This window comes from Somniosus microcephalus, unplaced genomic scaffold (assembly GCF_052327205.1).
Source record: "Somniosus microcephalus isolate GS21.2 unplaced genomic scaffold, FLI_Smic_1.0 unresolved_chr1, whole genome shotgun sequence".
Taxonomy (NCBI): Eukaryota; Metazoa; Chordata; class Chondrichthyes; order Squaliformes; family Somniosidae; genus Somniosus; species Somniosus microcephalus.
This window is the reverse complement of record NW_028225179.1, coordinates 80,365,089-80,392,510: the sequence shown is the minus strand read 5'-3', so window position 1 is coordinate 80,392,510 and position 27,422 is coordinate 80,365,089.

The window sequence follows — 27,422 nt, the reverse complement described above, 5'->3', positions numbered from 1 at the left end:
TGAGGAGCAAAGAGAGAGTATGAGAATAGACTGGCAGCCAACATAAAAGGGAATCCAAAAGTCTTCTATAGGCATATAAATAGTAAACAGGTAGCAAGAGGACGAGTGGGCCGATTAGGGACCAAAATTGAGACCTACATATGGAGGCAGGGGCATGGGTGAGGTGCTAAATGAACACATTGCATCTGTGTTCACCAAGGTAGAAGATGCTGCCAAAGTCATAGTGAAAGAGGAGGTAGTTGAGATACTGGATGGGCTAAAAACTAATAAAAAGGAGGTACTAGAAAGGCTGGCTGTACTTAAAGTTGATAAGTCACCTGGAGCGGATGGGATGCATCCCAGGATACTGAGGGAAGTAAAGGTGGAAATTGCGGAGGTACTTCCAATCCTCCTTGGATACGGGGGGTGATGCCAGAGTACTGGAGAATTGCAAATGTTACACCTTTGTTCAAAAAGGGGTGTTAGGATAAACCCAGCAACTACAGGCCAGTCAATTTAACCTTGGTAGTGGGGAAAGTTTTATAAATGATAATCCGGGACAAAATGAACAGTCGCTTGGACACGTGTGGATTAATTAAAGAAAGCTAGCATGGATTTGTTAAAGGCAAATCATGTTTAACTAACTTGATTGAATTTTTGGATGAGGTAACAGAGAGGGCTGATGAGGGCAATGTGGTTGATGTGGTGTACATGGACTTCCAAAAGGCATTTGATAAAGTACCACATAATAGGCTTGCCAGCAAAGTTGAAGCCCATGGAATAAAAGGGACAGTGGCAGCATGGATACAGAATTGGCTAAGTGACAGAAAACAGAGAGTAGTGGTGAATGGTTGTTTTTTGGACTGGAGGAAGGTACACAGTGGTGTTCCCCAAGGGTTGGTGGTGGGACCACTGCTTTTCTTGATATATATTAATGACTTGGACTTTGGTGTACAGGACACAATTTCAAAATTTGCAGATGATACAAAACTTAAAAGCATAGTGAACTGTGAGGAGAAGAGTAATAGACTTCAAGAGGACATAGACAGGTTGGTGGAATAGGCGGGTATGTGGCAGATGAAATTTAATGCACAAAAGTACAAAGTAATACATTTTGGTAGGAAGAATGAGGAGAGGCAATATAAGCTAAAGGGTACAGTTCTGAAGGGGGTGCAAGAACTGAGAGACCTGGGGGTATATGTGCACAAATCGTTGAAGGTGGCAGGGCAGGTTGCGAAAGTGATTAAAAAAGCATACGGGATCCTGGGCTTCATCAATAGAGGCATAGAGTACAAAAGCAAGGAAGTTATGATGAACCTTTATAAAACACTGGTTCGGCCTCAACTGGAGTACTGTGTCCAATTCTGGGCACCGCACTTTAGGAAGGATGTGAAGGCCTTAGAGAGGGTGCAGAAAAGATTTACAAGAATGGTTCCAGGGATGAGGGACTTCAGTTACATGGATAGACTGGAGAAGCTGGGGTTGTTTTCCTTAGAGCAGAGAAGATTGAGTGGAGATTTGATAGAGGTGTTCAAAATCATGAGGGGTCTGGACAGAGTAAATCAAGAGAAACTGTTCCCATTGGCGGAAGGGTCGTGAACCAGAGGACACAGATTTAAAATGATTGGCAGAAGAACCAAAAGCGACATGAGGAAAAACTTTTTTACGCAGTGAGTGGTTAGGATCTGGAATGCACTGCCTGAAAGGGTGGTGGAGGCAGATTCAATCGTGGCTTTCAAAAGGGAATTGGATAATTACCTGAACAAAAAACATTTGCAGGATGCGTGGACAGGGCGGGGGAGTGGAACTAGCTGAAGTGCTCTTACAGAGAGCCGGCATGGGCTCAACGGGCCGAATGGTCTCCTGTGCTGTAACCATTCTATGAGTCTATGATTCCTTGATTCCAACACTCTCCTGGCCGACCTCCCATCTTCCACCCTTTGTAAACTTGAGCTTACCCTAAACTGTGCTGCCCGTATCCTAACTCACACCAAGTCCTGTTCACCCATCACCCCTGTGCTCGCTGACCTACATTGGCTCCCAGTCCGGCAACACTTCAATTTAAAAATTCTCATTCTTGTTTGAAAATCTCTCCATGGCCTCGACCCTCCCTATCTCTGCAATGTCCTCCAGTCCCAGAACCCTTGAGACATCTATGCTCCTCCAGTTCTGGCCTCTTGCGCATCCCTGATTTTCATCACTCCACCATTGGCGGCTGTGCCTTCAGCTGCCTAGGCCAGAAGCTCAGGAATTCCCTCCCTAATCCTCTCTACGTCTCTCTCCTTGAAGACTCTCCTTAAAACCTACCTCTTTGACCAAGGTTTTGGTCATCTGGCGTAATATCTCCTTACGTGACTTGGTGTCAAATTTATCTGATAACGCTCCTGTGAAGCACCTTGGGACGTTTTACTATGTTAAAGACGCTATATAAATGCAAGTTGTTGTTCAGACACCAGAAACAAACACAGTCCCCTGGAGGTGAAATTCAGGAAGTTTATTTTCAGTACTGTTACAGACCAGGAGTGAATTGACCATTCATTCATTACCTGTAGGAGAGCAGATGTGTTGGGCTGGAGCTCCTCAATTAATCCCAATTAAGAACACTGGAGACCCCTCGATTTAAAGACATCCTCAATCAGGTGAAAGCCCACAGAGGCTGATTAAACTGGATGCTGTAAGGGCCAGTTTCAGTTCAAAGGTCAGTGGTCTTCCATCTTGGACAGGCCAGCATACAGTACAACAGTGCTGAAAGGATTCGCAAATTTCATGTCTCCCCCGAAGATTTACTTTTGGCTTATTGAAAAAAAAAACCCTGGTTGGACTGAGTTTAAAATCCAGGGATTGCGGATGCATTGTTGGTAATTTTCCAAAGCTCCCTGGATTCAGGAAAGGTCCCAGCAGATTGGAAAACTGCTAATGTAACGCCCTTATTTAAAAAGGGAGGTAGACAAAAGGCTGGAAACTATAGACCAGTTAGCCTAACATCTGTGGTTGGTAAAATGTTGGAGTCCATTATTAAGGAAGCAGTGACAGGACATTTGGATAAGCATAATTTAATTGGACAGAGTCAGCATGGTTTTATGAAGGGGAAGTCATGTTTGACAAATTTGCTCGAATTCTTTGAGGACGTAACAAACAGGGTGGATAACAGGGAACCAGTGGATGTGGTGTATTTGGACTTCCAAAAGGCATTTGATAAGGTGCCACACAAAAGATTACTGCACAAGATAAAAAATCACAGGATTGGGGGTAATATACTGGCATGGGTGGAAGATTGGCTATCTAACAGAAAACAGAGAGTTGGGATAAGTGGTTCATTCTCGTTTTGGCAATCAGTAACAAGTGGTGTTCCGCAGGGGTCAGTGCTGGGACCCCAACTCTTTACAATCTATATTAACGATTTGGAGGAGGGGACCAAGTGCAACATATCCAAGATTGCTGACGATACAAAGATGGGAGGGAAAGCAGTGAGTGAGGAGGACATAAAAAACCTGCAAAAGGAGTGAGTGAGTGAGGCTAAGTGAGTGGGCAGAAATTTGGCAGATGGAATACAGGTATAATGTTGGAAAGTGTGAGGTTATGCACTTTGGCAGAACAGATCAAAGAACAAGTTATTATCTAAATGGAGAGAAACTGCAAAGTGCTACAGTACAAAGGGATCTGGGGGTCCTGGTGCATGAAACACGGAAGGTTAGTATGCAGGTACAGCAGGTGATCAGGAAGGCCAATGGAATCTTGGCTTTTATTGCAAGGGGGATGGAGTATAAAAGCAGGGAAGTCTTGCTTCAGTTATACAGGGTAGTGGTGAGGCCACACCTGCAATACTGCGTACAGTTTTGGTTTCCATATTTAAGAAAAGATATACTTGCTCTCGAGGCAGTTCAGAGAAGGTTCACTCGGTTGATTCCGGAGATGAGGGAGTTGACTTATGAGGAAAGGTTGAGTAGGTTGGGCCTCTACTCATTGGAATTCAGAAGAATGAGAGGCGATCTTATCGAAACATATAAGATTGTGAGGGGGCTTGATCGGGTGGATGCGGGGAGGATGTTTCCACTGATGGGTGAGACTAGAACTAGGGGGCATAATCTAAGGATAAGGGGCTGCCCTTTCAAAACTGAGATGAGGAGAAACTTCTTCACTCAGAGGGTAGTAAATCTATGGAATTTGCTATCTCAGAGAGCTGTGGAAGCTGCGACATTAAATAAATTTAAAACGGAGATAGACAGTTTCCTAGCTGATAAGGGAATTAGGTGTTACGGGGAGCGGGCAGGGAAATGGACGTGCGTCTAGGTTTGGATCAGCCAGGATCCAATTGAATGGCGGAGCAGGCCTGAGGGGCCGTATGGTGTACTCCTGCTCCTACTTCTAATGTTCTTATGTTCTTATGGTTCCAGGGCTCAACAAGATGGCTGTGGTCAACCTCATGGCCAAGGCCTGTAAGTTTCAGTTTGGACTGACAAAGAAGGAGCTTTCCAGAAATTAGAATGCAGACAGACCTTCTGCATTTATGCATGAGAAGCAAACCCAGTGGCATTCGGGCCTCTGATTAAAACCCATCAAGGTTGTTTGCACAAGCAATCAAGGGCAGGCAAGGCCTATTCAATATGTAATGGGACAAGCTTAGCTGCATTTCAGACCTTCATTAGAGAACATCGACACTGTTTACAAACAATCAATGGGGCATTCAGACTGGAATGGCCCCATCACGAAACCAGTTGGACAAAGGGGAACACTGATGAGACGTTTAAAACCGACTAACCGGCCATCCAGGTCAATGGGCCCAGATCGGTTCCTTTGTATGAGCTTCAACACGTCCAGGTCAGACAAAGAAATGAGTTGACCTGGCGGGAGATAAGGGCTACCGGGAAGGGTATAACTAGTCCCTCGGGAAGTCATCTCTCTCTCGCCTCACCTCCAGTGCCCTGCCGTATCATCAACCCAGCGAGAAGATCGCCGACGAAGAGCCCGTCCAGGGAAGTAGGACACCCGCAGTTACGTTTGAATTACTGGGGTATCTCTGCTCTGGGGGCGGTGAAAACCTAAAAACATCGACAGGCAACAGGGCACGGAGCAGGCGTTTCAACATCCTAGAAAGGAAATTGAGAGAGTACAATGGCAACATGTTCCCATAAAGGTGAAGGGTGGGACCAACAAGCCCAGGGAACCTTGGATGTCAAGGGATATACGAGAATGGATTAGGAAAAAAAAGGGGGGCTTTTGGCAGATACAAAGGACTAAAGACAGAGGAAGCCCTAGAGGAGTATAAAAAGTGCAGGGGGATACTAAAAAAGAAATTAGGAGAGCGAGGAGGGGCCATGAAATAACACTGGCATGCAAAATAAAGGAAAATCCTAAGGTGTTTTATAAGTATACTAGCTGGGGGTGCCCGGCGGCGCCGAGGCTTTTTCGAGGGCATGTTGTTGTGGGAAGAGAGAGAGAGAGAGAGACTGGGAGTGTGAGAGAGAGACTGGGAGTGAGACAGAGAGAGATTGGGAGTGTGAGAGCGAGAGAGAGAGATTGGCAGTGTGAGAGAGAGAGATTGGGAGTGTGAGAGAGAGACTGGGAGTGTGAGAGAGAGAGATTGGGAGTGAGAGAGAGAGAGAGAGATTGGGAGTATGTGAGAGAGAGAGACTGGGAGTGTGAGAGAGAGATTGGGAGCGTGAGAGAGAGAGAGATTGGGACTGTGAGAGAGAGAGAGATTGGGAGTGTGAGAGAGAGAGAGATTGGGAGTGTGAGAGAGAGAGAGATTCGGACTGTGAGAGAGAGATTGGGAGTGTGAGAGAGAGAGATTGGGAGTGTGAGAGAGAGAGATTGAGAGTGTGAGAGAGAGAGATTGGGAGTGTGAGAGAGGGAGAGAGATTGGGAGTGTGAGAGAGAGAGAGATTGGGAGTGTGTGAGAGAGAGATTGGGAGTGTGAGAGAGAGAAATTGGGAGTGTGTGAGAGAGAGATTGGGAGTGTGTGAGAGAGAGACTGGGAGTGTGAGAGAGAGAGATTGGGAGTGTGAGAGAGAGAGATTGGGAGTGTGTGAGAGAGAGACTGGGAGTGTGAGAGAGAGAGATTGGGAGTGTGAGAGAGAGAGAGAGAGATTGGGAGTGTGAGAGAGAGAGAGATTGGGAGTGTGAGAGAGAGATTGGGAGTGTGAGAGAGAGAGAGAGATTGGGAGTGAGAGAGATTGGGAGTGTGAGAGAGAGATTGGGAGTGTGAGAGAGAGAGATTGGGGGAGAGAGAGGAGAGAGACTGGGGAGAGAGAGAGAGAATGGGGTGATAGAGAGAGAAAGAGAGAGAGACTGAGGGGGAGAGAGAGAGAGACTGAGGGGGAGAGAGAGAGCAACTGAGGGGTGAGAGAGAGAGATGTGGAGAGAGAGGGAGAGACTGGGGAGATAGAGAGAGAGAGACTGAGGGGGGGAGAGAGAGAGCGACTGAGGGGGAGAGAGGGAGACTGGGGGAGAGAGAGAGAGATGGGGAGAGAAAGAGAGAGAGAGAGAGAGACTGGGGGAGAGAGAGAGACTGGGGGAGAGAGACGGGAGAGAGAGAGAGAGAGAGAGACTGGGGGAGAGAGACAGGGGAAGGGAGAGAGAGACTGGGGAGAGAGAGAGATAGAGAGACTGGGAGACAGAGAGAGAGAGAGAGAGAGAGAGCGACTGGGGGGGGAAGAGAGAGTGACTGGGGGAGAAAAGAGAGCGACTGGGGGGGGAAGAGAGAGCGACTGGGGGGGAAGAGAGAGCGACTGGGGGGGGAAGAGAGAGCGACGGGGGGGGGAAGAGGGAGCGACTGGGGGGGAGAGAGAGCGACTGTGGGGGGAGAGAGAGCGACTGTGGGGGGGAGAGAGAGCGACTGTGGGGGGGAGAGAGAGCGACTGTGGGGGGGAGAGAGAGCGACTGTGGGGGGGGAGAGAGAGCGACTGTGGGGGGGAGAGAGCGACTGGGGGGAAAGAGAGAGCGACTGGGGGGAAAGAGAGAGCGACGGGGGGAAAGAGAGAGCGACTGGGGGGAAAGAGAGAGCGACTGGGGGGGAAAAGAGAGAGCGACTGAGGGGGAAAAGAGAGAGCGACTGGGGGGGAAAGAGAGAGCGACTGGGGGGGAAAGAGATTGCGACTGGGGGGGAAAAGAGAGCGAGACTTGGGGGGGAAAAGAGAGAGCGACTGGGGGGGAAAAGAGAGAGTGACTGGGGGGGAAAGAGAGAGCGACTGGGGGGGAAAGAGAGAGCGACGGGGGGGAAAGAGAGAGCGACTGGGGGGGAAAGAGAGAGCGACTGGGGGGGAGAGAGAGCGACTGCGGGGGAGAGAGAGCGACTGGGGGGGAGAGAGCGACTGGGGGGGAGAGAGAGCGACTGTGGGGGAGAGAGAGAGATGGGAGAGAGAGAGAGAGAGAGAGGCAGCTGTAAAAGCCGACCTTGTGAAACAGAAGAGGAAACGTTACAAAAGACAAAATAAAAATGAGAAATGGTTTGACCACGAATGCAAAAATGCCAGAAAAGACCTGAGAAAAATATCAAACCAAAAGCATCGCCAACCAAACAATCCAGACCTACGTATTAGATACAACGAAACCCTCAAAAGATATAAACACACCATTAGGAACAAAACACAAAATTATACCCACAAAATACTCGAAGAAATTGAAAACTCCACTAACCCAAAACAATTCTGGGAAATGTGGAATAACCTGAGTACAACACAATTGCAAGCATTACCAATCCAAGATGGCGACATCTGGAGAACACATTTTGAAAACCTCTACAAAGACATCCCAATAAACGAAACAAACCCAAGTCAACATCATGTCACAGAAAAACTCCACACATTAGAAGCAACAATTAAAGACAACCAAAACCCTCTAGACTCCCCAATCACATGGAAAGAACTGGCCACAAAAACAAAATCTCTCCACCTAAAGAAAGCCTGTGGTCCAGACAACATCAAAAATGAAATGCTCAAGTTCAGCAATATGGAGATGCGGGGTGCGGTACTCAAGTTATTCAACATCATATTACGTTCAGGCTGTTTTCCCGATATCTGGTGCCAAGGACTAATCTCTCCCATATATAAAAGTGGAAACAAATCAGACCCAAATAACTACCGCGGCATCTGTGTCAACAGCTGTCTAGGGAAGTTATTCTTCAGTATTCTAAATAGATTACTGGATTTTCTTAACAAACATAATATCCTCAGAAAAAACAAATAGGCTTTCTTCCAAAACACCGCACCACCGATTATATCTATACCCTTCACACTCTCATTGAAAAACATATACACCAAACAAAAAATGGGAAAATATTCGCTTGTTTCATTGACTTCAAGAAAGCCTTTGACTCTATCTGGCATGAAGGGCTCTATTATAAACTTCTTCAGTGTGGAATAGGGGGCAAAGTCTATGACCTTATTAAATCAATGTATCTGAAAAATAAATGCGGGGTCAAAATTGGAGACAAACGCACCGGTTTCTTCACCCAGAGAAGAGGTGTCCGGCAGGGCTGCAATTTGAGCCCGACCCTGTTCAACATATACATAAATGAATTAGCAGACATGCTGGAGCAAAGCGAGTCACCAGGTCTCCGTCTCCTGGATGGAGAAGTGAAATCCCTGTTCTATGCAGACGACCTGGTTCTGCTGTCTCCCACAGAACAAGGATTACAGCAACAACTAGACCTACTCGACAAATACTGCCAAAATTGGGCTCTAACAGTAAATCTAAAGAAAACCAACATCATGATTTTTCAAAAAAGGCCCAGGTGTCAGGAAAACAAATACCAGTTTACTCTCAGTGGTACCATCATAGGACACACTATGAGCTACACTTACCTTGGTCTAACTATTACAGCATCAGGGAGCTTCAGCATAGCAGTGAATGCACTAAAAGAAAAAGCCCGAAGAGCCCTATATGCAATAAAAAGAAAATTCTACAACATCCAAATCCCAATCAAAATATGGCTCAAAATATTTGACAGCATACTCCTGCCCATTGCACTGTACGGTAGTGAAGTATGGGGCCCGCTAAATCACCATAGCTACACTAAATGGGAAAAACACACAATAGAAGCCCTACATGCAGAATTTTGCCGAAGCATCCTTCGCACCCAAAGGAAAACACCAACAAATGCATGCAGAGCCGAAATAGGCAGATACCCACTGATAATAAACATCCAAAAACGAGCACTAAACTTCCTAAATCACCTCAAATCTAGCTCCCCAGACACCCTCCATTTTAAAGCCTTCCAGACCCAAGAGCTAAACCCAGAAAAGAGTCCCCTGAGTCAGCTGCTACTGAAATTAAGTACTCCTACTCAGCCGGACCCTGACCAGTCCCAGACCAACACTGCCGTCCAAACACCAATCCGAGTGAACCAAATCATTAAACAATGCAAAGAAACCTACCTGGAACATTGGAACAAAATAACCAAAAGCCAAAGCAGATTAGAATGTTACCGGGCACTAAAAAGAGAATATAAACTGGCAGACTATCTCTCGACCACCAGAGACACAAAACAGAGACAGACCCTCACCAGGTACAGACTAAGCGACCACCAACTGGCAATTGAAAAAGGGAGATACAAGAAATCCTGGCAGCCTAGAGAGAATAGAATATGTGATCAATGTCTGACCGGCGAGGTTGAAACAGAAACGCATTTCCTCCTAAAATGCGAAAAATTCAACACGTCAAGAAACATATTATTTAACAAGCTAAACCAAACAACCCCAGATTTCAAGGAATTGGATGACCTGTCAAAATTAAGATTAGTCCTGGGAGAAGGAGACAGACCATACCTTGGTGCCAAATACATAACAACATGTCACAACCTGAGGACTGTTTAAAATTAATACTGAATGTACCCAATGATATACAAAGACTGTTTAAAATTAATACTGTTTAAAATTAACATTGTTTGTACCCAACAAAGGTCAAATTTGTTTTGACACCTACAGAATGTTGGAAAACTGTACTTTTTTGATGTGTAAGCTTTGGCAATATGTTTCTCTGTAAACTTTCACGCCAATAAAGCATTTGAATTGTGAATTGTGATTGTGAATTGAGTAGAGAAACTGGGGGGAGAGAGAGAGAGACTGGGGGGGAGAGAGAGAGAGAGACTGGGGGAGAGAGAGAGACTGGGGGGGAGAGAGAGACTGGAGAGATTGGGAGTGAGAGAGAGAGAGATTGGGAGTGTGAGAGAGAGAGATTGGGAGTGTGAGAGAGAGAGATTGGGAGTGTGAGAGAGAGAGATTGGCAGTGTGAGAGAGAGAGATTGGGAGTGTGAGAGAGAGAGATTGGGAGTGTGAGAGAGAGAGATTGGGAGTGTGAGAGAGAGAGAGATTGGGAGTGTGAGAGAGAGAGATTGGGAGTGTGAGAGAGAGAGATTGGGAGTGTGTGAGAGAGAGAGATTGGGAGTGTGTGAGAGAGAGAGACTGGGAGTGTGAGAGAGAGAGAGATTGGGAGCGTGAGAGAGAGAGAGATTGGGAGTGTGAGAGAGAGAGAGATTGGGAGTGTGAGAGAGAGAGAGATTGGGAGTGTGAGAGAGAGAGATTCGGACTGAGAGAGAGAGATTGGGAGTGTGAGAGAGGGAGAGATTGGGAGTGTGAGAGAGAGAGATTGGGAGTGTGAGAGAGAGAGATTGGGAGTGTGAGAGAGATAGAGATTGGGAGTGGCAGAGAGAGAGATTGGGAGTGTGAGAGAGAGAGATTGGGAGTGTGAGAGAGAGAGATTGGGAGTGTGAGAGAGAGAGATTGGGAGTGTGAGAGAGAGAGATTGGGAGTGTGAGAGAGAGAGAGATTGGGAGTGTGAGAGAGAGAGAGATTGGGAGTGTGAGAGAGAGAGATTGGGAGTGTGAGAGAGAGAGATTGGGAGTGTGAGAGAGAGAGAGATTGGGAGTGGCAGAGAGATTGGGAGTGTGAGAGAGAGAGAGATTGGGAGTGTGAGAGAGAGAGATTGGGAGCGTGAGAGAGAGAGATTGGGAGTGTGAGAGAGAGAGAGATTGGGAGTGTGTGAGAGAGAGAGATTCGGACTGTGAGAGAGAGATTGGAAGTGTGAGAGAGAGAGAGATTGGGAGTGTGAGAGAGAGAGACTGGGAGTGAGAGAGAGAGACTGGGAGTGTGAGAGAGAGAGAGATTGGGAGTGTCAGAGAGAGAGATTGGGAGTGTGAGAGAGAGAGACTGGGAGTGTGAGAGAGAGAGATTGGGAGTGTGAGAGAGAGAGAGACTGGGAGTGAGAGAGAGAGACTGGGAGTGTGAGAGACAGAGAGATTGGGAGTGTGAGAGAGAGAGATTGGGAGTGTGAGAGAGAGAGATTGGGAGTGTGAGAGAGAGAGATTGGGAGTGTGAGAGAGAGAGATTGGGAGTGTCAGAGAGAGAGATTGGGAGTGTCAGAGAGAGAGAGACTGGGAGTGTGAGAGAGACAGATTGGGAGTGTGAGAGAGAGAGAGATTGGGAGTGTGAGAGAGAGAGAGATTGGGAGTGTGAGAGAGAGAGAGATTGGGAGTGTGAGAGAGAGAGATTGGGAGTGTGAGAGAGAGAGACTGGGAGTGTGAGAGAGAGATTGGGAGTGTGAGAGAGAGAGAGACTGGGAGTGTGAGAGAGAGAGAGATTGGGAGTGTGAGAGAGAGAGATTGGGAGTGTGAGAGAGAGAGACTGGGAGTGTGAGAGAGAGATTGGGAGTGTGAGAGAGAGAGAGATTGGGAGTGTGAGAGAGAGAGAGATTGGGAGTGTGAGAGAGAGAGATTGGGAGTGTGAGAGAGAGAGACTGGGAGTGTGAGAGAGAGAGAGATTGGGAGTGTGAGAGAGAGAGAGATTGGGAGTGTGAGAGAGAGAGATTGGGAGTGTGAGAGAGAGAGATTGGGAGTGTGAGAGAGGGAGAGATTAGGAGTGTGAGAGAGAGAGATTGGGAGTGTGAGAGAGAGATTGGGAGTGTGAGAGAGAGATTGGGAGTGTGAGAGAGAGAGAGATTGGGAGTGTGAGAGAGAGAGAGATTGGGAGTGTGAGAGAGAGAGATTGGGAGTGTGAGAGAGAGAGATTGGGAGTGAGAGAGAGAGAGAGATTGGGAGTGTGAGAGAGAGAGATTGGGAGTGTGAGAGAGAGAGATTGGGAGTGTGTGAGAGAGAGAGATTGGGAGTGTGTGAGAGAGAGAGACTGGGAGTGTGAGAGAGAGAGAGATTGGGAGCGTGAGAGAGAGAGAGATTGGGACTGTGAGAGAGAGAGAGATTGGGAGTGTGAGAGAGAGAGAGATTGGGAGTGTGAGAGAGAGAGAGATTCGGACTGTGAGAGAGAGATTGGGAGTGTGAGAGAGAGAGAGATTGGGAGTGTGAGACAGAGAGATTGGGAGTGTGAGAGAGAGAGATTGGGAGTGTGAGAGAGATAGAGATTGGGAGTGGCAGAGAGAGAGATTGGGAGTGTGAGAGAGAGAGAGATTGGGAGTGTGAGAGAGACAGATTGGGAGTGTGAGAGAGAGAGATTGGGAGTGTGAGAGAGAGAGAGATTGGGAGTGTGAGAGAGAGAGAGATTGGGAGTGTGAGAGAGAGAGAGATTGGGAGTGTGAGAGAGAGAGATTGGGAGTGTGAGAGAGAGAGAGATTGGGAGTGGCAGAGAGAGAGATTGGGAGTGTGAGAGAGAGAGATTGGGAGTGTGAGAGAGATAGAGATTGGGAGTGGCAGAGAGAGAGATTGGGAGTGTGAGAGAGAGAGAGATTGGGAGTGTGAGAGAGAGAGATTGGGAGTGTGAGAGAGAGAGATTGGGAGTGTGAGAGAGAGAGAGATTGGGAGTGTGAGAGAGAGAGAGATTGGGAGTGTGAGAGAGAGAGATTGGGAGTGTGAGAGAGAGAGATTGGGAGCGTGAGAGAGAGAGATTGGGAGTGTGAGAGAGAGAGAGATTGGGAGTGTGAGAGAGAGAGATTGGGAGCGTGAGAGAGAGAGAGATTGGGAGCGTGAGAGAGAGAGATTGGGAGTGTGTGAGAGAGAGAGATTGGGAGTGGCAGAGAGAGAGATTGGGAGTGTGAGAGAGAGAGAGATTGGGAGTGTGAGAGAGAGAGATCGGGAGCGTGAGAGAGAGAGATTGGGAGTGTGAGAGAGAGAGAGATTGGGAGTGTGTGAGAGAGAGAGATTCGGACTGAGAGAGAGATTGGAAGTGTGAGAGAGAGAGAGATTGGGAGTGTGAGAGAGAGAGACTGGGAGTGAGAGAGAGAGACTGGGAGTGTGAGAGAGAGAGAGATTGGGAGTGTCAGAGAGAGAGATTGGGAGTGTGAGAGAGAGAGACTGGGAGTGTGAGAGAGAGATTGGGAGTGTGAGAGAGAGAGAGACTGGGAGTGAGAGAGAGAGACTGGGAGTGAGAGAGAGAGACTGGGAGTGTGAGAGACAGAGAGATTGGGAGTGTGAGAGAGAGAGATTGGGAGTGTGAGAGAGAGAGATTGGGAGTGTGAGAGAGAGAGATTGGGAGTGTGAGAGAGAGAGATTGGGAGTGTGAGAGAGAGAGAGATTGGGAGTGTCAGAGAGAGAGATTGGGAGTGTCAGAGAGAGAGAGACTGGGAGTGTGAGAGAGACAGATTGGGAGTGTGAGAGAGAGAGAGATTGGGAGTGTGAGAGAGAGAGAGAGATTGGGAGTGTGAGAGAGAGAGACTGGGAGTGTGAGAGAGAGAGAGATTGGGAGTGAGAGAGAGAGAGATTGGGAGTGTGAGAGAGAGAGACTGGGAGTGTGAGAGAGAGATTGGGAGTGTGAGAGAGAGAGAGATTGGGAGTGTGAGAGAGAGAGAGATTGGGAGTGTGAGAGAGAGAGATTGGGAGTGTGAGAGAGAGAGACTGGGAGTGTGAGAGAGAGAGAGATTGGGAGTGTGAGAGAGAGAGAGATTGGGAGTGTGAGAGAGAGAGATTGGGAGTGTGAGAGAGAGAGATTGGGAGTGTGAGAGAGGGAGAGATTAGGAGTGTGAGAGAGAGAGATTGGGAGTGTGAGAGAGAGATTGGGAGTGTGCGAGAGAGAGAGATTGGGAGTGTGAGAGAGAGAGAGATTGGGAGTGTGAGAGAGAGAGATTGGGAGTGTGAGAGAGAGAGATTGGGAGTGTGAGAGAGAGAGAGATTGGGAGTGTGAGAGAGAGAGATTGGGAGTGTGAGAGAGAGAGATTGGGAGTGTGTGAGAGAGAGAGATTGGGAGTGTGTGAGAGAGAGAGACTGGGAGTGTGAGAGAGAGAGAGAGATTGGGAGTGTGAGAGAGAGAGAGATTGGGAGTGTGAGAGAGAGAGAGAGATTCGGACTGTGAGAGAGAGATTGGGAGTGTGAGAGAGAGATTGGGAGTGTGAGAGAGAGAGATTGGGAGTGTGAGAGAGAGAGATTGGGAGTGTGAGAGAGATAGAGATTGGGAGTGGCAGAGAGAGAGATTGGGAGTGTGAGAGAGAGAGAGAGATTGGGAGTGTGAGAGAGACAGATTGGGAGTGTGAGAGAGAGAGATTGGGAGTGTGAGAGAGAGAGAGATTGGGAGTGTGAGAGAGAGACAGATTGGGAGTGTGAGAGAGAGAGATTGGGAGTGTGAGAGAGAGAGATTGGGAGTGTGAGAGAGAGAGAGATTGGGAGTGGCAGAGAGAGAGATTGGGAGTGAGAGAGAGAGAGAGAGATTGGGAGTGTGAGAGAGAGAGAGATTGGGAGTGTGAGATAGAGAGATTGGGAGTGTGAGAGAGAGAGAGATTGGGAGTGTGAGAGAGAGAGAGAGATTGGGAGCGTGAGAGAGAGAGATTGGGAGTGTGAGATAGAGAGATTGGGAGTGTGAGAGAGAGAGAGATTGGGAGTGTGAGAGAGAGAGAGAGATTGGGATGTGTGAGAGAGAGAGATTGGGAGTGTGCGATAGAGAGATTGGGAGTGTGAGAGAGAGAGAGAGATTGGAGCGTGAGAGAGAGAGATTGGGAGTGTGAGAGAGAGAGAGATTGGCAGTGTGTGAGAGAGAGAGATTCGGACTGTGAGAGAGAGATTGGAAGTGTGAGAGAGAGAGAGATTGGGAGTGTGAGAGAGAGAGAGTGGGAGTGAGAGAGAGAGACTGGGAGTGTGAGAGAGAGAGAGATTGGGAGTGTGAGAGAGAGAGATTGGGAGTGTGAGAGAGAGAGACTGGGAGTGTGAGAGAGAGAGATTGGGAGTGTGAGAGAGAGAGAGACTGGGAGTGAGAGAGAGAGACTGGGAGTGTGAGAGACAGAGAGATTGGGAGTGTGAGAGAGATTGGGAGTGTGAGAGAGAGAGATTGGGAGTGTGAGAGAGAGAGATTGGGAGTGTGAGAGAGAGAGAGATTGGGAGTGTCAGAGAGAGAGATTGGGAGTGTGAGAGAGAGAGAGACTGGGAGTGTGAGAGAGACAGATTGGGAGTGTGAGAGAGAGAGATTGGGAGTGTGAGAGAGAGAGAGACTGGGAGTGTGAGAGAGAGAGAGTGGGAGTGAGAGAGAGAGACTGGGAGTGTGAGAGAGAGAGAGATTGGGAGTGTGAGAGAGAGAGATTGGGAGTGTGAGAGAGAGAGACTGGGAGTGTGAGAGAGAGAGATTGGGAGTGTGAGAGAGAGAGAGACTGGGAGTGAGAGAGAGAGACTGGGAGTGTGAGAGACAGAGAGATTGGGAGTGTGAGAGAGATTGGGAGTGTGAGAGAGAGAGATTGGGAGTGTGAGAGAGAGAGATTGGGAGTGTGAGAGAGAGAGAGATTGGGAGTGTCAGAGAGAGAGATTGGGAGTGTGAGAGAGAGAGAGACTGGGAGTGTGAGAGAGACAGATTGGGAGTGTGAGAGAGAGAGATTGGGAGTGTGAGAGAGAGAGAGACTGGGAGTGTGAGAGAGAGAGAGATTGGGAGTGTGAGAGAGAGAGAGATTGGGAGTGTGAGAGAGAGAGACTGGGAGTGTGAGAGAGAGAGAGATTGGGAGTGTGAGAGAGAGAGATTGGGAGTGTGAGAGAGAGAGACTGGGAGTGTGAGAGAGAGAGAGATTGGGAGTGTGAGAGAGAGAGAGATTGGGAGTGTGAGAGAGAGAGATTGGGAGTGTGAGAGAGAGAAAGACTGGGAGTGTGAGAGAGAGAGAGATTGGGAGTGTGAGAGAGAGAGAGAGTGGGAGTGTGAGAGAGAGAGTGATTGGGAGTGTGTGAGAGAGAGATTGGGAGTGAGAGAGGGAGAGAGATTGGGAGTGAGAGAGAGAGAGAGATTGGGAGTGTGAGAGAGAGAGAGATTGGGAGTGTGAGAGAGAGAGAGATTGGGGGTGTGAGAGAGAGAGAGATTGGGAGTGTGAGAGAGAGAATGATTGGGAGTGTGAGAGAGAGAGAGATTGGGAGAGTGAGAGAGAGAGATTGGGGGAGAGAGAGGAGAGAGACTGGGGAGAGAGAGAGAGAATGGGGAGATAGATAGAGAGAGAGAGAGACTGAGGGGGAGAGAGAGAGAGACTGAGGGGTGAGAGAGAGAGATGTGGAGAGAGAGGGAGAGACTGGGGAGATAGAGAGAGAGAGACTGAGGGGGGAGAGAGAGAGCGACTGAGGGGGGAGAGAGGGAGACTGGGGGAGAGAGAGAGAGATGGGGAGAGAAAGAGAGAGAGAGAGAGACTGGGGAGAGAGAGAGACTGGGGAGAGAGAGAGATGGAGAGACTGAGAGACTGGGAGACAGAGAGAGAGAGAGAGAGAGAGAGCGACTGGGGGGGAAGAGAGAGCAACTGGGGGGTGGAAAAGAGAGCGACTGGGGGGGAGAAGAGAGCGACTGGGGGGGGAGAAGAGAGCGACTGGGGGGGAAGAGAGAGCGACTGCGGGGGGGGAAGTGAGAGCGACTGGGGGGGAGAGAGAGCGACTGTGGTGGGGAGAGAGAGCGACTGTGGGGGGGAGAGAGAGCGACTGTGGGGGGGAGAGAGAGCGACTGTGGGGGGGAGAGAGAGCGACTGTGGGGGGGAGAGAGAGCGACAGTGGGGGGGAGAGAGAGCGACAGTGGGGGGGAGAGAGAGCGACAGTGGGGGGGAGAGAGCGACTGGGGGGGAAAGAGAGAGCGACTGGGGGGGGAAGAGAGAGCGACTGGGGGGGAAAACAGAGAGCGACTGGGGGGGAAAAGAGAGAGCGACTGGGGGGGAAAGAGAGAGCGACTGGGGGGGAAGAGAGAGCGACTGGGGGGGAAAGAGAGAGCGACTGGGGGGGAAAGAGAGAGCGACTGGGGGGGAAAGAGAGAGCGACTGGGGGGGAAAGAGAGCGCGACTGGGGGGGAAAGAGTGAGCGACTGGGGGGGAAAAGAGAGAGCGACTGGGGGGGAAAAGAGAGAGCGACTGGGGGGGAAAGAGAGAGCGACTGGGGGGGAGAGAGAGAGCGACTGGGGGGGAAGAGAGTGAGCGACTGGGGGGGAAAGAGAGAGCGACTGGGGGGGATAGAGAGAGCGACCGGGGGGGGAAGAGAGAGCGACTGGGGGGGAAAGAGAGAGCGACCGGGGGGGAAAGAGAGAGCGACCGGGGGGGAAAAGAGAGAGCGACCGGGGGGGAAAAGAGAGAGCGACTGGGGGGGAAAAGAGAGAGCGACTGGGGGGGATAGAGAGAGCGACCGGGGGGGAAAGAGAGAGCGACTGGGGGGAAGAGAGAGAGCGACTGGGGGGGAAGAGAGAGAGCGACTGGGGAGAGAGAGAGAGCGACTGGGGGGAAGAGAGGGGGGGAAAGAGTGGGGGGAGGGGAGGGGGTGCCCGGCGGTGCCGAGGCTTTTTTGAGGGCATGTTGTTGTTGGAAGAGAGAGAGGGAGCGGCTGGCGGGAAGAGAGAGAGGGAAGGAGAGAGAGGGAGAGAGAGAGAGAGAGAGGGGAAAGGAGAGGGAGGGAAGGAGAGAGAGAGAGGGAAGGAGAGAGAGAGAGGGAAGGAGAGTGAGAGAGAGAGGGAAGGAGAGAGAGAGAGAGCGATGGAAGGAGAGAGAGAGAGACTGGGGGAGAGAGAGAGACTGGGGGAAGAGACGGGAGAGAGAGAGAGAGACTGGGGGAGAGAGAGAGATAGAGAGACTGGGAGACAGAGAGAGAGAGAGAGAGAGCGACTGGGGGGGAAGAGAGAGCGACTGGGGGGGAAGAGAGAGAGCAACTGGGGGGGAAGAGAGAGAGCGACTGGGGGAGAGAGAGACTGGGAGAGAGAGAGACTGGGAGAGAGAGAGAGAATGGGGAGATAGAGAGAGATGGGGAGAGAGAGAGACTTGGGGGGAGAGGAAGAGAGTGGAGGGAGAGGGAGAGAGTGGGGGAGAGAGAGAGAGGGAGAGAGTGGGGGAGAGAGAGAGAGGGAGAGAGTGGGGGAGAGAGAGAGAGAGAGAGACTGGGGGGAGAGGGAGAGAGTTGGGGAGAGAGAGAGAGAGACTGGGGGGAGAGAGAGAGCGACTGAGGGGGAGAGAGGGAGACTGGGGGAGAGAGAGAGAGATGGGGAGAGAAAGAGAGAGAGAGAGAGAGAATGGGGAGATAGAGAGAGAGAGACTGAGGGGGAGTGAGAGAGAGACTGGGGGAGAGAGACAGGGGAAGGGAGAGAGAGACTGGGGAGAGAGAGAGATAGAGAGATAGAGAGACTTGGAGACAGAGAGAGAGAGAGAGAGAGAGCGACTGGGGGGGGGAAGAGAGAGCGACTGGGGGAGAAAAGAGAGCGACTGGGGGGGAAGAGAGAGCGACTGGGGGGGGGAAGAGAGAGCGACTGGGGGGGGAAGAGAGAGCGACTGGGGGGGGAAGAGAGAGCGACTGGGGGGGAGAGAGAGCGACAGTGGGGAGGAGAGAGCGACTGTGGGGGGGAGAGAGAGCGACTGTGGGGGGGAGAGAGCGACTGTGGGGGGGAAAGAGAGAGCGACTGGGGGGAAAGAGAGAGCGACTGGGGGGAAAGAGAGAGCGACTGGGGGGGAAGAGAGAGCGACTGGGGGGGAAAGAGAGAGCGACGGGGGGAAAAGAGAGAGCGACTGGGGGGGAAAGAGAGAGCGACTGGGGGGGAAAAGAGAGAGCGACTGGGGGGGAAAAGAGAGAGCGACTGGGGGGGAAAAGAGAGAGCGACTGGGGGGGAAAAGAGAGAGCGACTGGGGGGGAAAAGAGAGAGCGACTGGGGGGGAAGAGAGAGAGCGACTGGGGGGGAAGAGAGAGAGTGACTGGGGGGGAAGAGAGAGAGCGACTGGGGGGGAAGAGAGAGCGACTGGGGGGGAAGAGAGAGCGACTGGGGGGGAAGAGAGAGAGAGAGGGAAGGAGAGAGATGGAAGGAGAGAGAGAAAAACGCCCCCAAAGAAAAACACCAACAAATGCATGCAGAGCCGAACTAGGCAGATACCCACTGATAATAAACATCCAAAAACGAGCACTAAACTTCCTAAATCACCTCAAATCTAGCTCCCCAGACACCCTTCATTTCAAAGCCTTTCAGACCCAAGAGCTAAACCCAGAAAAGAGTCCCCTGAGTCAGCTGCTACTGAAACTAAGTACTCAGCCGGACCCTGACCAGCCCCAGACCAACACAGCTGTCCAAACACCAATCCGAGTGAACCAAATCATTAAAAAATGCAAAGAAACCTACCTGGAACATTGGAACAAAATAACCGAAAGCCAAAGCAGATTAGAATGTTACCGGGCCCTAAAAAGAGAATATAAACTGGCAGACTACCTCACGACCATCAGAGACACAAAACAGAGACAGACCCTCACCAGGTACAGACTAAGCGACCACCAACTGGAAATTGAAAAAGGCAGATACAAGAAATCCTGGCAGCCTAGAGAGAATAGAATATGCGATCAATGTCTGGCTGGAGAGGTTGAAACAGAAATGCATTTCCTCCTAAAATGCGAAAAATTCAACACATCAAGAAACATATTATTCAACAAGCTAAGCCAAACAACCCCAGATTTCAAGGAATTGGATGATCTGTCAAAATTGAGATTAGTCCTAGGAGAAGGAGACAGACCATACCTTGGGGCCAAATATGTAACAACATGTCACAACCTGAGGACTGTTTAAAAGTAAGAATGTTTAAAATTAATATTGAACGTACCAAATGAAGTAGAAAGACTGTTTAAAATTAATATTGTTTAAAAGTAATATTGTATGTACCCAACAAATGTCAAATCGATTGACACCTACAGAATGTTGGAAAACTGTACCTTTTTGCTATGTAAGCTTTGGCAATATGGTTCTCTGTAAACTTTCATGCCAATAAAGCATTTGAACTGAACTGAGAGGGAAGGAGAGAGAGAGAGAAGGAGAGAGAGCGATTGGGAGTGTGTGAGAGAGAGAGAGATTGGGAGTGTGAGAGAGAGATTGGGAGTGTGAGAGAGAAGCCCCGATCTCCCGAGCCCCGCCCACCCCGATCTCCCGAGCCCCCCCCCCGATCTCCAGAGCCCCGACCCCCCGAGCCCCGCCCCCCCGATCTCCGGAGCCCCGCCCGCCTTGAGGGTCGCCCCCCCGATCTCCCGAGCCCCGCCCCCCCCGATCTGTAGTCCGGGCCCGCGATCTCCCGATGTCCCGCCCCCCGATCTCCCGCCCCCCGATCTCCCGATGTCCCACCTCCCGCCCCCCCGATGTCCCGAGCCCCGCCCCCCGCCCTCCCGAGCAGCGGTGTCCCACTCTCCGGAGCCCCGCCCTCCCGCTCTCCGGAGCCCCGCCCTCCAGATCGCCGATTGCGGCTGAGAGACCCGCCCCCCGCCCGAGCCGAGCGGAACAGAGAGACGACCGCGTCTCAGCTGCTCCTGCTGCGCGCGCACCCTGACCCTCGTGGCTGACGCCGATTGAGATCGGGGACAGCGGTTTAAAAAAAAGCCAGAGCAGGCTCTCGTGGGCGGGCGGCGCATGCGCGGTCAGTGCCAGCGGCGCGAGGCGGCCCGCGGGGAGTAGGCAGGGAAACCCCGCGGGCTGGCGGCCGTTAGCGAGCGGCTCACTTCGGGCGGCCCGCCCGCTCCGGCCCCGACACCGTCAAACCTGAGAGGAGGAAGTAGAGAGAGAGAGAGAGGGAAGAGGAGAAGGAGAGAGAGAGAGGGAAGAGAGAGAGAGAGAGAGAAATTTTTTGAGCTTCAGGCCTGCCTGCAGCGGGCCTGGAGAGCAGCCCCGAGTCCCCCCTGCGCGAGGGTGAGGAGGAGGGGGGGTGTTGCTAAACACAATGTAAAACTGAAATAAATTGTTAATTAATGACCTAACACATAATTCAAATATTTACCTTAGTTCCCTAACACACTGAAAGTGTGGGAAAAAAATCGTGAAAAATCAAGATGGCGGCCACTCACCTCGGTTCAGAAGGATAAGGCCCACCCACACATTGGTCGACCGGTCAGGTCACCGAAGCGTAGGATTGGTCAATCGTCGAGTCACTCGACACTCAACTGTAGGATGGCACGCGCCAGGAACCCGCCGTATGATTGGTCGACCTCGACGTCACACGGTCGCTAATGAGATGCTAATGAGCGGAATGTTGAACGTTTTTCGGATACCGCGGGCACGGTCTTTGTCCGACCGAAATGTAAATAGGCCTATGACCGGTCCGGAATCGCAAACTTTCTTTTGAGGTGACGGGCGCGTCGGTACGCTCTATAACTTTCAAACGTATAGAACACGGACAGACAGACAGACATCGGGACAGACAGACAGAAGAGCCGCTTTATATATATAGATTAAGGGCAAGAGGATAACTAGGGAAAGAGTAGGGCCCATTAGGGACCAAAGTGGCAAACTGTGCGTAGAGCCAGAGGATGTAGGTGGGGTTTTAAATGAATTTTTTGCATCTGTGTTCACTATGGAGAAGGACGATGTGGACACAGAAATCGGGCAGGGGGACTGTGATATACTTGAACAAATTAACATCGAGAGGGAGGAGGTACTAGCGGTTTTAGCAGGCTTAAAAGTGGATAAATCCTCAGGCCCGGACGAGATGTATCCCAGGCTACTATGTGAGGCAAAGGAGGAGATTGCAGGGGCTCTGACACAAATTTTCAGAACCTCTCTGGCCACAGGGGATGTGCCAGAGGACTGGAGAACAGCTAACATAGTACCATTATTCAAGAAGGGTAGCAGGGATAAACCAGGGAATTACAGGCTAGTGAGCCTAACATCAGTGGTAGGAAAATTATTGGAAAAAATTCTGAGGGACAAAATTGGTCTCCACTTGGAGAGGCAGTGATTAATTAGGGATAGCCAGCATGGCTTTGTCAAGGGAAGATCATGTCTGACCAATTTGATTGAATTTTTCGAGGGGGTGACTAGGTGTGTGGATGAGGGTAGTGCAGTGGATGGGGCGTACATGGATTTCAGTAAGCCTTTTGATAAAGTCCCGCATAGGAGACTGGTCAGGAAGGTAAGAACCCATGGGATCCAGGGTGCCTTGGCACATTGGATCCAAAACTGGCTTAGTGGCAGAAGGCAGAGGGTGATGGTGGAAGGTTGTTTTTGTGACTGGAAGCCTGTGTCCAGTGGGGTACCGCAGGGATCGGTGCTGGGTCCCTTGCTGTTTGTGGTCTACATTAATGATTTGGATGTGAATGTAAAAGGTATGATCAGTAAGTTCGCAGATGACACGAAAATTGGTGGGGTGGTAAATAGCGAGGCGGGAAGCCTCAGGCTACAGGATGATATAGATGGGTTGGTCAGATGGGCGGAACAGTGGCAAATGGAATTTAACCCTGAAAAGTGTGAGGTGATGCATTTTGGACGGACTAACAAGGCAAGGGAATACACAATGAATGGTAAGACCCTAGGAAAGACAGAGGATCAGAGGGACTTTGGTGTGCATGTACATAGATCCCTGAAGGCAGCGGAACAGGTAGATAAGGTGGTTAAAAAGGCATATGGGATACTTGCCTTCATTAGCTGAGGCATAGAATATAAGAGCAGGGAGGTTATGATGGAGCTGTACAAAACGCTGGTAAGGCCACAGCTGGAGTACTGTGTGCAGTTCTGGTCGCCACACTATAGGAAGGATGTGATTGCTTTGGAGATTGTGCAGAGGAGATTTACCAGGATGTTACCTGGGCTGGAGCGCTTCAGCTATGAAGAAAGACTGGACAGGCTGGGGTTGTTTTCCTTGGAGCAGAGAAGGCTGAGGGGGGACCTGATTGAGGTATACAAAATTATGAGGGACATAGATAGGGTAGATAGAAGGGAACTTTTCCCCTTAGTAGAGGGGTCAATAACAAGGGGGCATAGTTTCAAGGTAAGGGGCAGGAGGTTTAGAGGGGATTTGAGGAAGAACTTTTTCACCCAGAGGGTGGTTGGAATCTGGAACTCACTGCCTGAAAGGGTGGTCGAGGCAGGAACCCTCACAACATTCAAGAAGCATTTGGATGAGCACTTGAAATGCCATAGCGTACAAGGCTACGGACCAAATGCTGGAAAATGGGATTAGATTAGGCAGGGCTTGATGGCCGGCGTGGACGTGATGGACCGAAGGGCCTCTTTCTGTGCTGTAAAACTCCATGGCCTAGAAATTGGGTATAGCCCCGCTTGAGGCGCTAGAACTGGCGCTGCGCAAAGTTTATAGCCAGACGAAACTTATCGCTTCCTGGCGAGATATTGGGTTGCATTGCCCCCAAAGTGGATTGAGGCGCTAATTCAGCCGTTGCACAGTGCTCCTAAGGCGCAAAAGTTCAGGCGCTACTCAATATCGACGCGGACGGGCGCAGCGCAGGTGATCTCAATTACGGGAAACCACGAGACTTCCAGGCGCCGGCCGGCTCTTAAAGGGGTGGGTCAGTCAGCCTGAGCTTCAACACCCAATGCCCTGTAGGCCTCAGATTCAGCGCTCGCCCTTCTCTGGCGTTAGAAACTTGTTGAGCATGGAGAAGGTTAGACAGAGAGCAGAGCGCTTCAGCACTGAGGGTCTGGACCAGTTGATGGCTGCAGTTGAGCGCCGTCGAGATGTCCTGTATCCGGACAATGGCAAGAGGCCAAATCAGAAGGCTTACCGACGATCTTGGAGGGAGGTGCTGTGAGGGTCATCTCCAGCAGCATGGTGACCAGGACCCCTGTTCAGTGCAGGAAGAAATTCAACTAGCTCACACGGATCGTTAGGGTGAGTGATGGTTTCGCAAACTTCTGATTCCCTCCATCTGCAGCTGACTTCGGGCACCCTGTTGCCATGATGCCCCAATGGCCATCTGTCAGCAAGCACCCATGCCCTTTCTGGGCACACACATGGACAGATGTCTCAAGGCCTCATGTAAGGGCTCTTGCACAATGGGGGGCATGAGATGATCTCTCAAGGCATCATGTAAGGGCTCTTGCACCATGGGGGGCATGCGATGATCTCTCAAGGCATCATGTTACAGAACTTCCCCTTCTTTCCCCTGCAGTCCAAGCTGGCGACGATCCGAAAGGAGCAGCGTCGAACCGGTGGCGGACCTCCACAAGTGGTCACTCTCACGGATCTGGAGGAGAGAGTGCACCAGATTCTTGGAGGACGTCTGTCTGGTCCTGTGACCACTGCATCTGCCGACCCCATTTCCGACAGCGAGGGTAAAACTCTCACCTTTTTCACCTGTTGCCTTCCACTTGGTCCCCCCGCCAGCATGCTTCCTCAGTGTGCAGCCATGTCAGAGCCTTGCCGCAATCTGGCATGCCTTTCCGCAAACCTGTCCTTTTGCTAAAGCCACTCTTTCACCTCCCTGCTTTCAGATGAATCAGCACCAACTCGGGCTCAATGCACTGAAGCTGCCAGTGCCAGTGCCACTGGAGGCGAGGAGCAGGAGGAATCCGGACCAGCCGTGGCAGAATCCGGGGAGCGGACACATCTACAGACTGGGGACAGTAGTCCCCTGGAGGGGAGGGGGGTGCTCTGAGGATGAACCAGTTGCCGGAACAAGCGGCATGCAGCAACGCAAGGGGGATAGGCAAGTTCGCCCACTGTCTCCCCGGAGGGCAAGGCAGGTAGTGATGACTGCTTCACAGAGTGCAGAGGAGGTGCGTCGCCTGGCTGAAATGAGCAAACAGGCCCGGCTCAGACACACAGAGCTGATGGCTGCAGTGGAGAAGATGCCTGAGTCAATAGATTCATTGGCTAAGAGTATGTCGGACTTCGGGGCAACAATGGAGAGGACTCTCCAGGGCTTTGGGGCAACAATGGAGAGGACTCTCCAGGTGTTCGGGGAAACAATGGACAGGTCTATCCAGGGCTTCGGTGCAACAATGGACAGGACTATCCAGGGCTTCGGCCCAACAATGGAGAGGACTGTCCAGGGCTTTGAGGCCGCTATGGAAAGGACTGTTCAGGGCTTCGGACAATCCCTGGAAAGATCTGTCCAGGGCTTGTCCGAGGCAGTGGAGCGGTCGGCACCTGCCTTGTCCGAAGCAATGGGAAGAACTGTCCAGGGCTTCTCCGAAGCACTGGCACCTGGCACACAGGTCCTCACTGTTGCCACGCAGTCACTTGCTGGGCTCCTCCACACCCAGATTGAGGCAACGCGATCTCTCACTGCAGCCACCCTCTCTGCATCAGTTAGGATCACCCCGGGCCCTTCCAGTCCCATACAAGGCCAGGAATCAGTGGAGCATGCGATTGTGGCGGATGAGCCGAGCCGCTCCCCTCAGATAGCCAGTGTGTCGTCCGACCATGGTGCAGGTGTCCTCTCTTGGCAGGAGACCATTGCACATGCCAGCGCTGGTACGTCTGCAGTGCAGTTGCCACCACCTGCAGGGCACACTGCTTCCAGCCATGGTCACATCAAGCATCCTGCGTCCGCACCCTCCAAGCCCAGATGTCGGCCAGGCCGTCCCTCAGGGGCTTCTGCGCTTCCACACAGTCAGCAGGCATCCCCCAGCCTTGAACCCGCCACTGGGGTCCAATTACGTAGGAGCAGCAGGGAGGGAAGGGGCCCGGCGCGAAAAAGAAGTCGTTCTCCCTCAAGGGGCCAGTTGTAGAGGGAGGTGCTGAGACATTTCTTTGTCCAAATTCAAGGACACCCTCACCTGTTGTTATATTTGCAGAAGGTTTGTTGAGTTTTGCGGCTTTGCCGAAGAGTTCACAGTTATTTTGTTACTTATGGTTTCTGTTGGCATAACGTTATAACGTTGTTTTGCTGTAATGAAAGACTTCTGTGACAATAAACAGAAGTTTCAATGTGGCATGGTGCACGTGACTACTTTCAGTGATGCTGGCATTCAGAGGCCGTCAAACATCCAAAGTGTGCAGGAGTTAAGACTCTCATCATTCCGCCACAGGGGTCTCGAAAGTAGTCCTGATGAGCCTCTGACGTATGGCCCTTCCACTTTCAGGAGCCCTTCCATCTTCCTCCTCCTCCTCCTCCTCCTCCGCCTGCTCTTCCTCCTCCTCCTCCTCCGTCTGCTCTTCCTCCTCCTCCTCATCCTCCTCCTCCTCCGCCTGCTCTGCTGGTCGTTGAGGGACAGGTGGAATTGACTGGGTGCGTCGATTCGCCAAGTTGTGGAGCATGCAGCAGACGACGACGATGTGTCCCACTTGCTGCGGCGAGTACTGCAGGGATCCCCCTGAATGTTCCAGACATCGGAAATGCTTTTTGAGAACACCAATAGTGTGCTGTTTACTGTGCCTGGTCGCCTGATGGCCGCTGCTGATCAGCTCTTCTGCTGGGGTGTCGGCCACACGGAGTGTTGTCATCAGCCATGGGCAGAGAGGATAGCCCTTGTCCCCAGTAAGCCAGCCTCGTGTTCGAGCCAGCCCCTCAAAAAGGTTACAAACTGAGGTCAACCGCAGGATAAAGGTATCATGGCTGCACCCTGGGAAATGCGCGGTGACTGCCATGATGATTTGGCGGTGGTCACAGACCAGCTGCACGTTGAGGGAGTGGAACCCCTTGCGGTTGCGGAAGTCCTAAGGATGCTGGCATGGCGCCCTCAAAGCCACGTGTGTGCTGTCAGTCGCCCCCTGCACCATGGGGAAGTCCGCAATAGATGCGATACCCTGCGCTCTCCGCCTGCTTGTGCAGGGTCAGAGGGAAGGTCATGAATTGACGCCTTCGCCTATAAAGGGCATCTGTAACTTGCTGGATGCAACAGTGGACTGCAACCTGAGCGATAGTCGCAATGTCCCCAATGGCTGACTGAAAGGATCCGTTGGCATAAAAATTGAGGCCATCAGCCAATTTAACCATCACGGACAGAGAGGTTCTGCACCGTTCACGCGGCTGCAGACCCTGACCAAGCAGGTGGCACAGATCAGTAACAATGTCCCTCCAGAATCGGAGCCTTCGCAAACACTGCTCCTCCGACATGTCAAGGCTTGACACCTGCTGCCTAAAGACCCTCGCAGCATCCCGTCGGATTGGCCGACCTCCATTGCCCCTCCTCCTTCTGGCCAATGCCGGCCCTCTCTCCCGCCGTCTCCCTGCCCCTTCACAGTGTTGGGCCATGAGGCCGTCGCCCTCCAAAGCAGCTCCCATTCCGATGCCAGTTGGTCAAAAGGCTTTTAGGTGCAGTGTTGCAAGTGCTTCAGACAGGTTTGAAGGTCCCAAGTACTCTAAAGCTAAATTCCCAAAACTCTGCTCCACAGTAGCTCGCCAACTCTCTCCAGCAACGATCGCAATGAGCAGGCCAAGTGGCTGAAGATTCTGCACT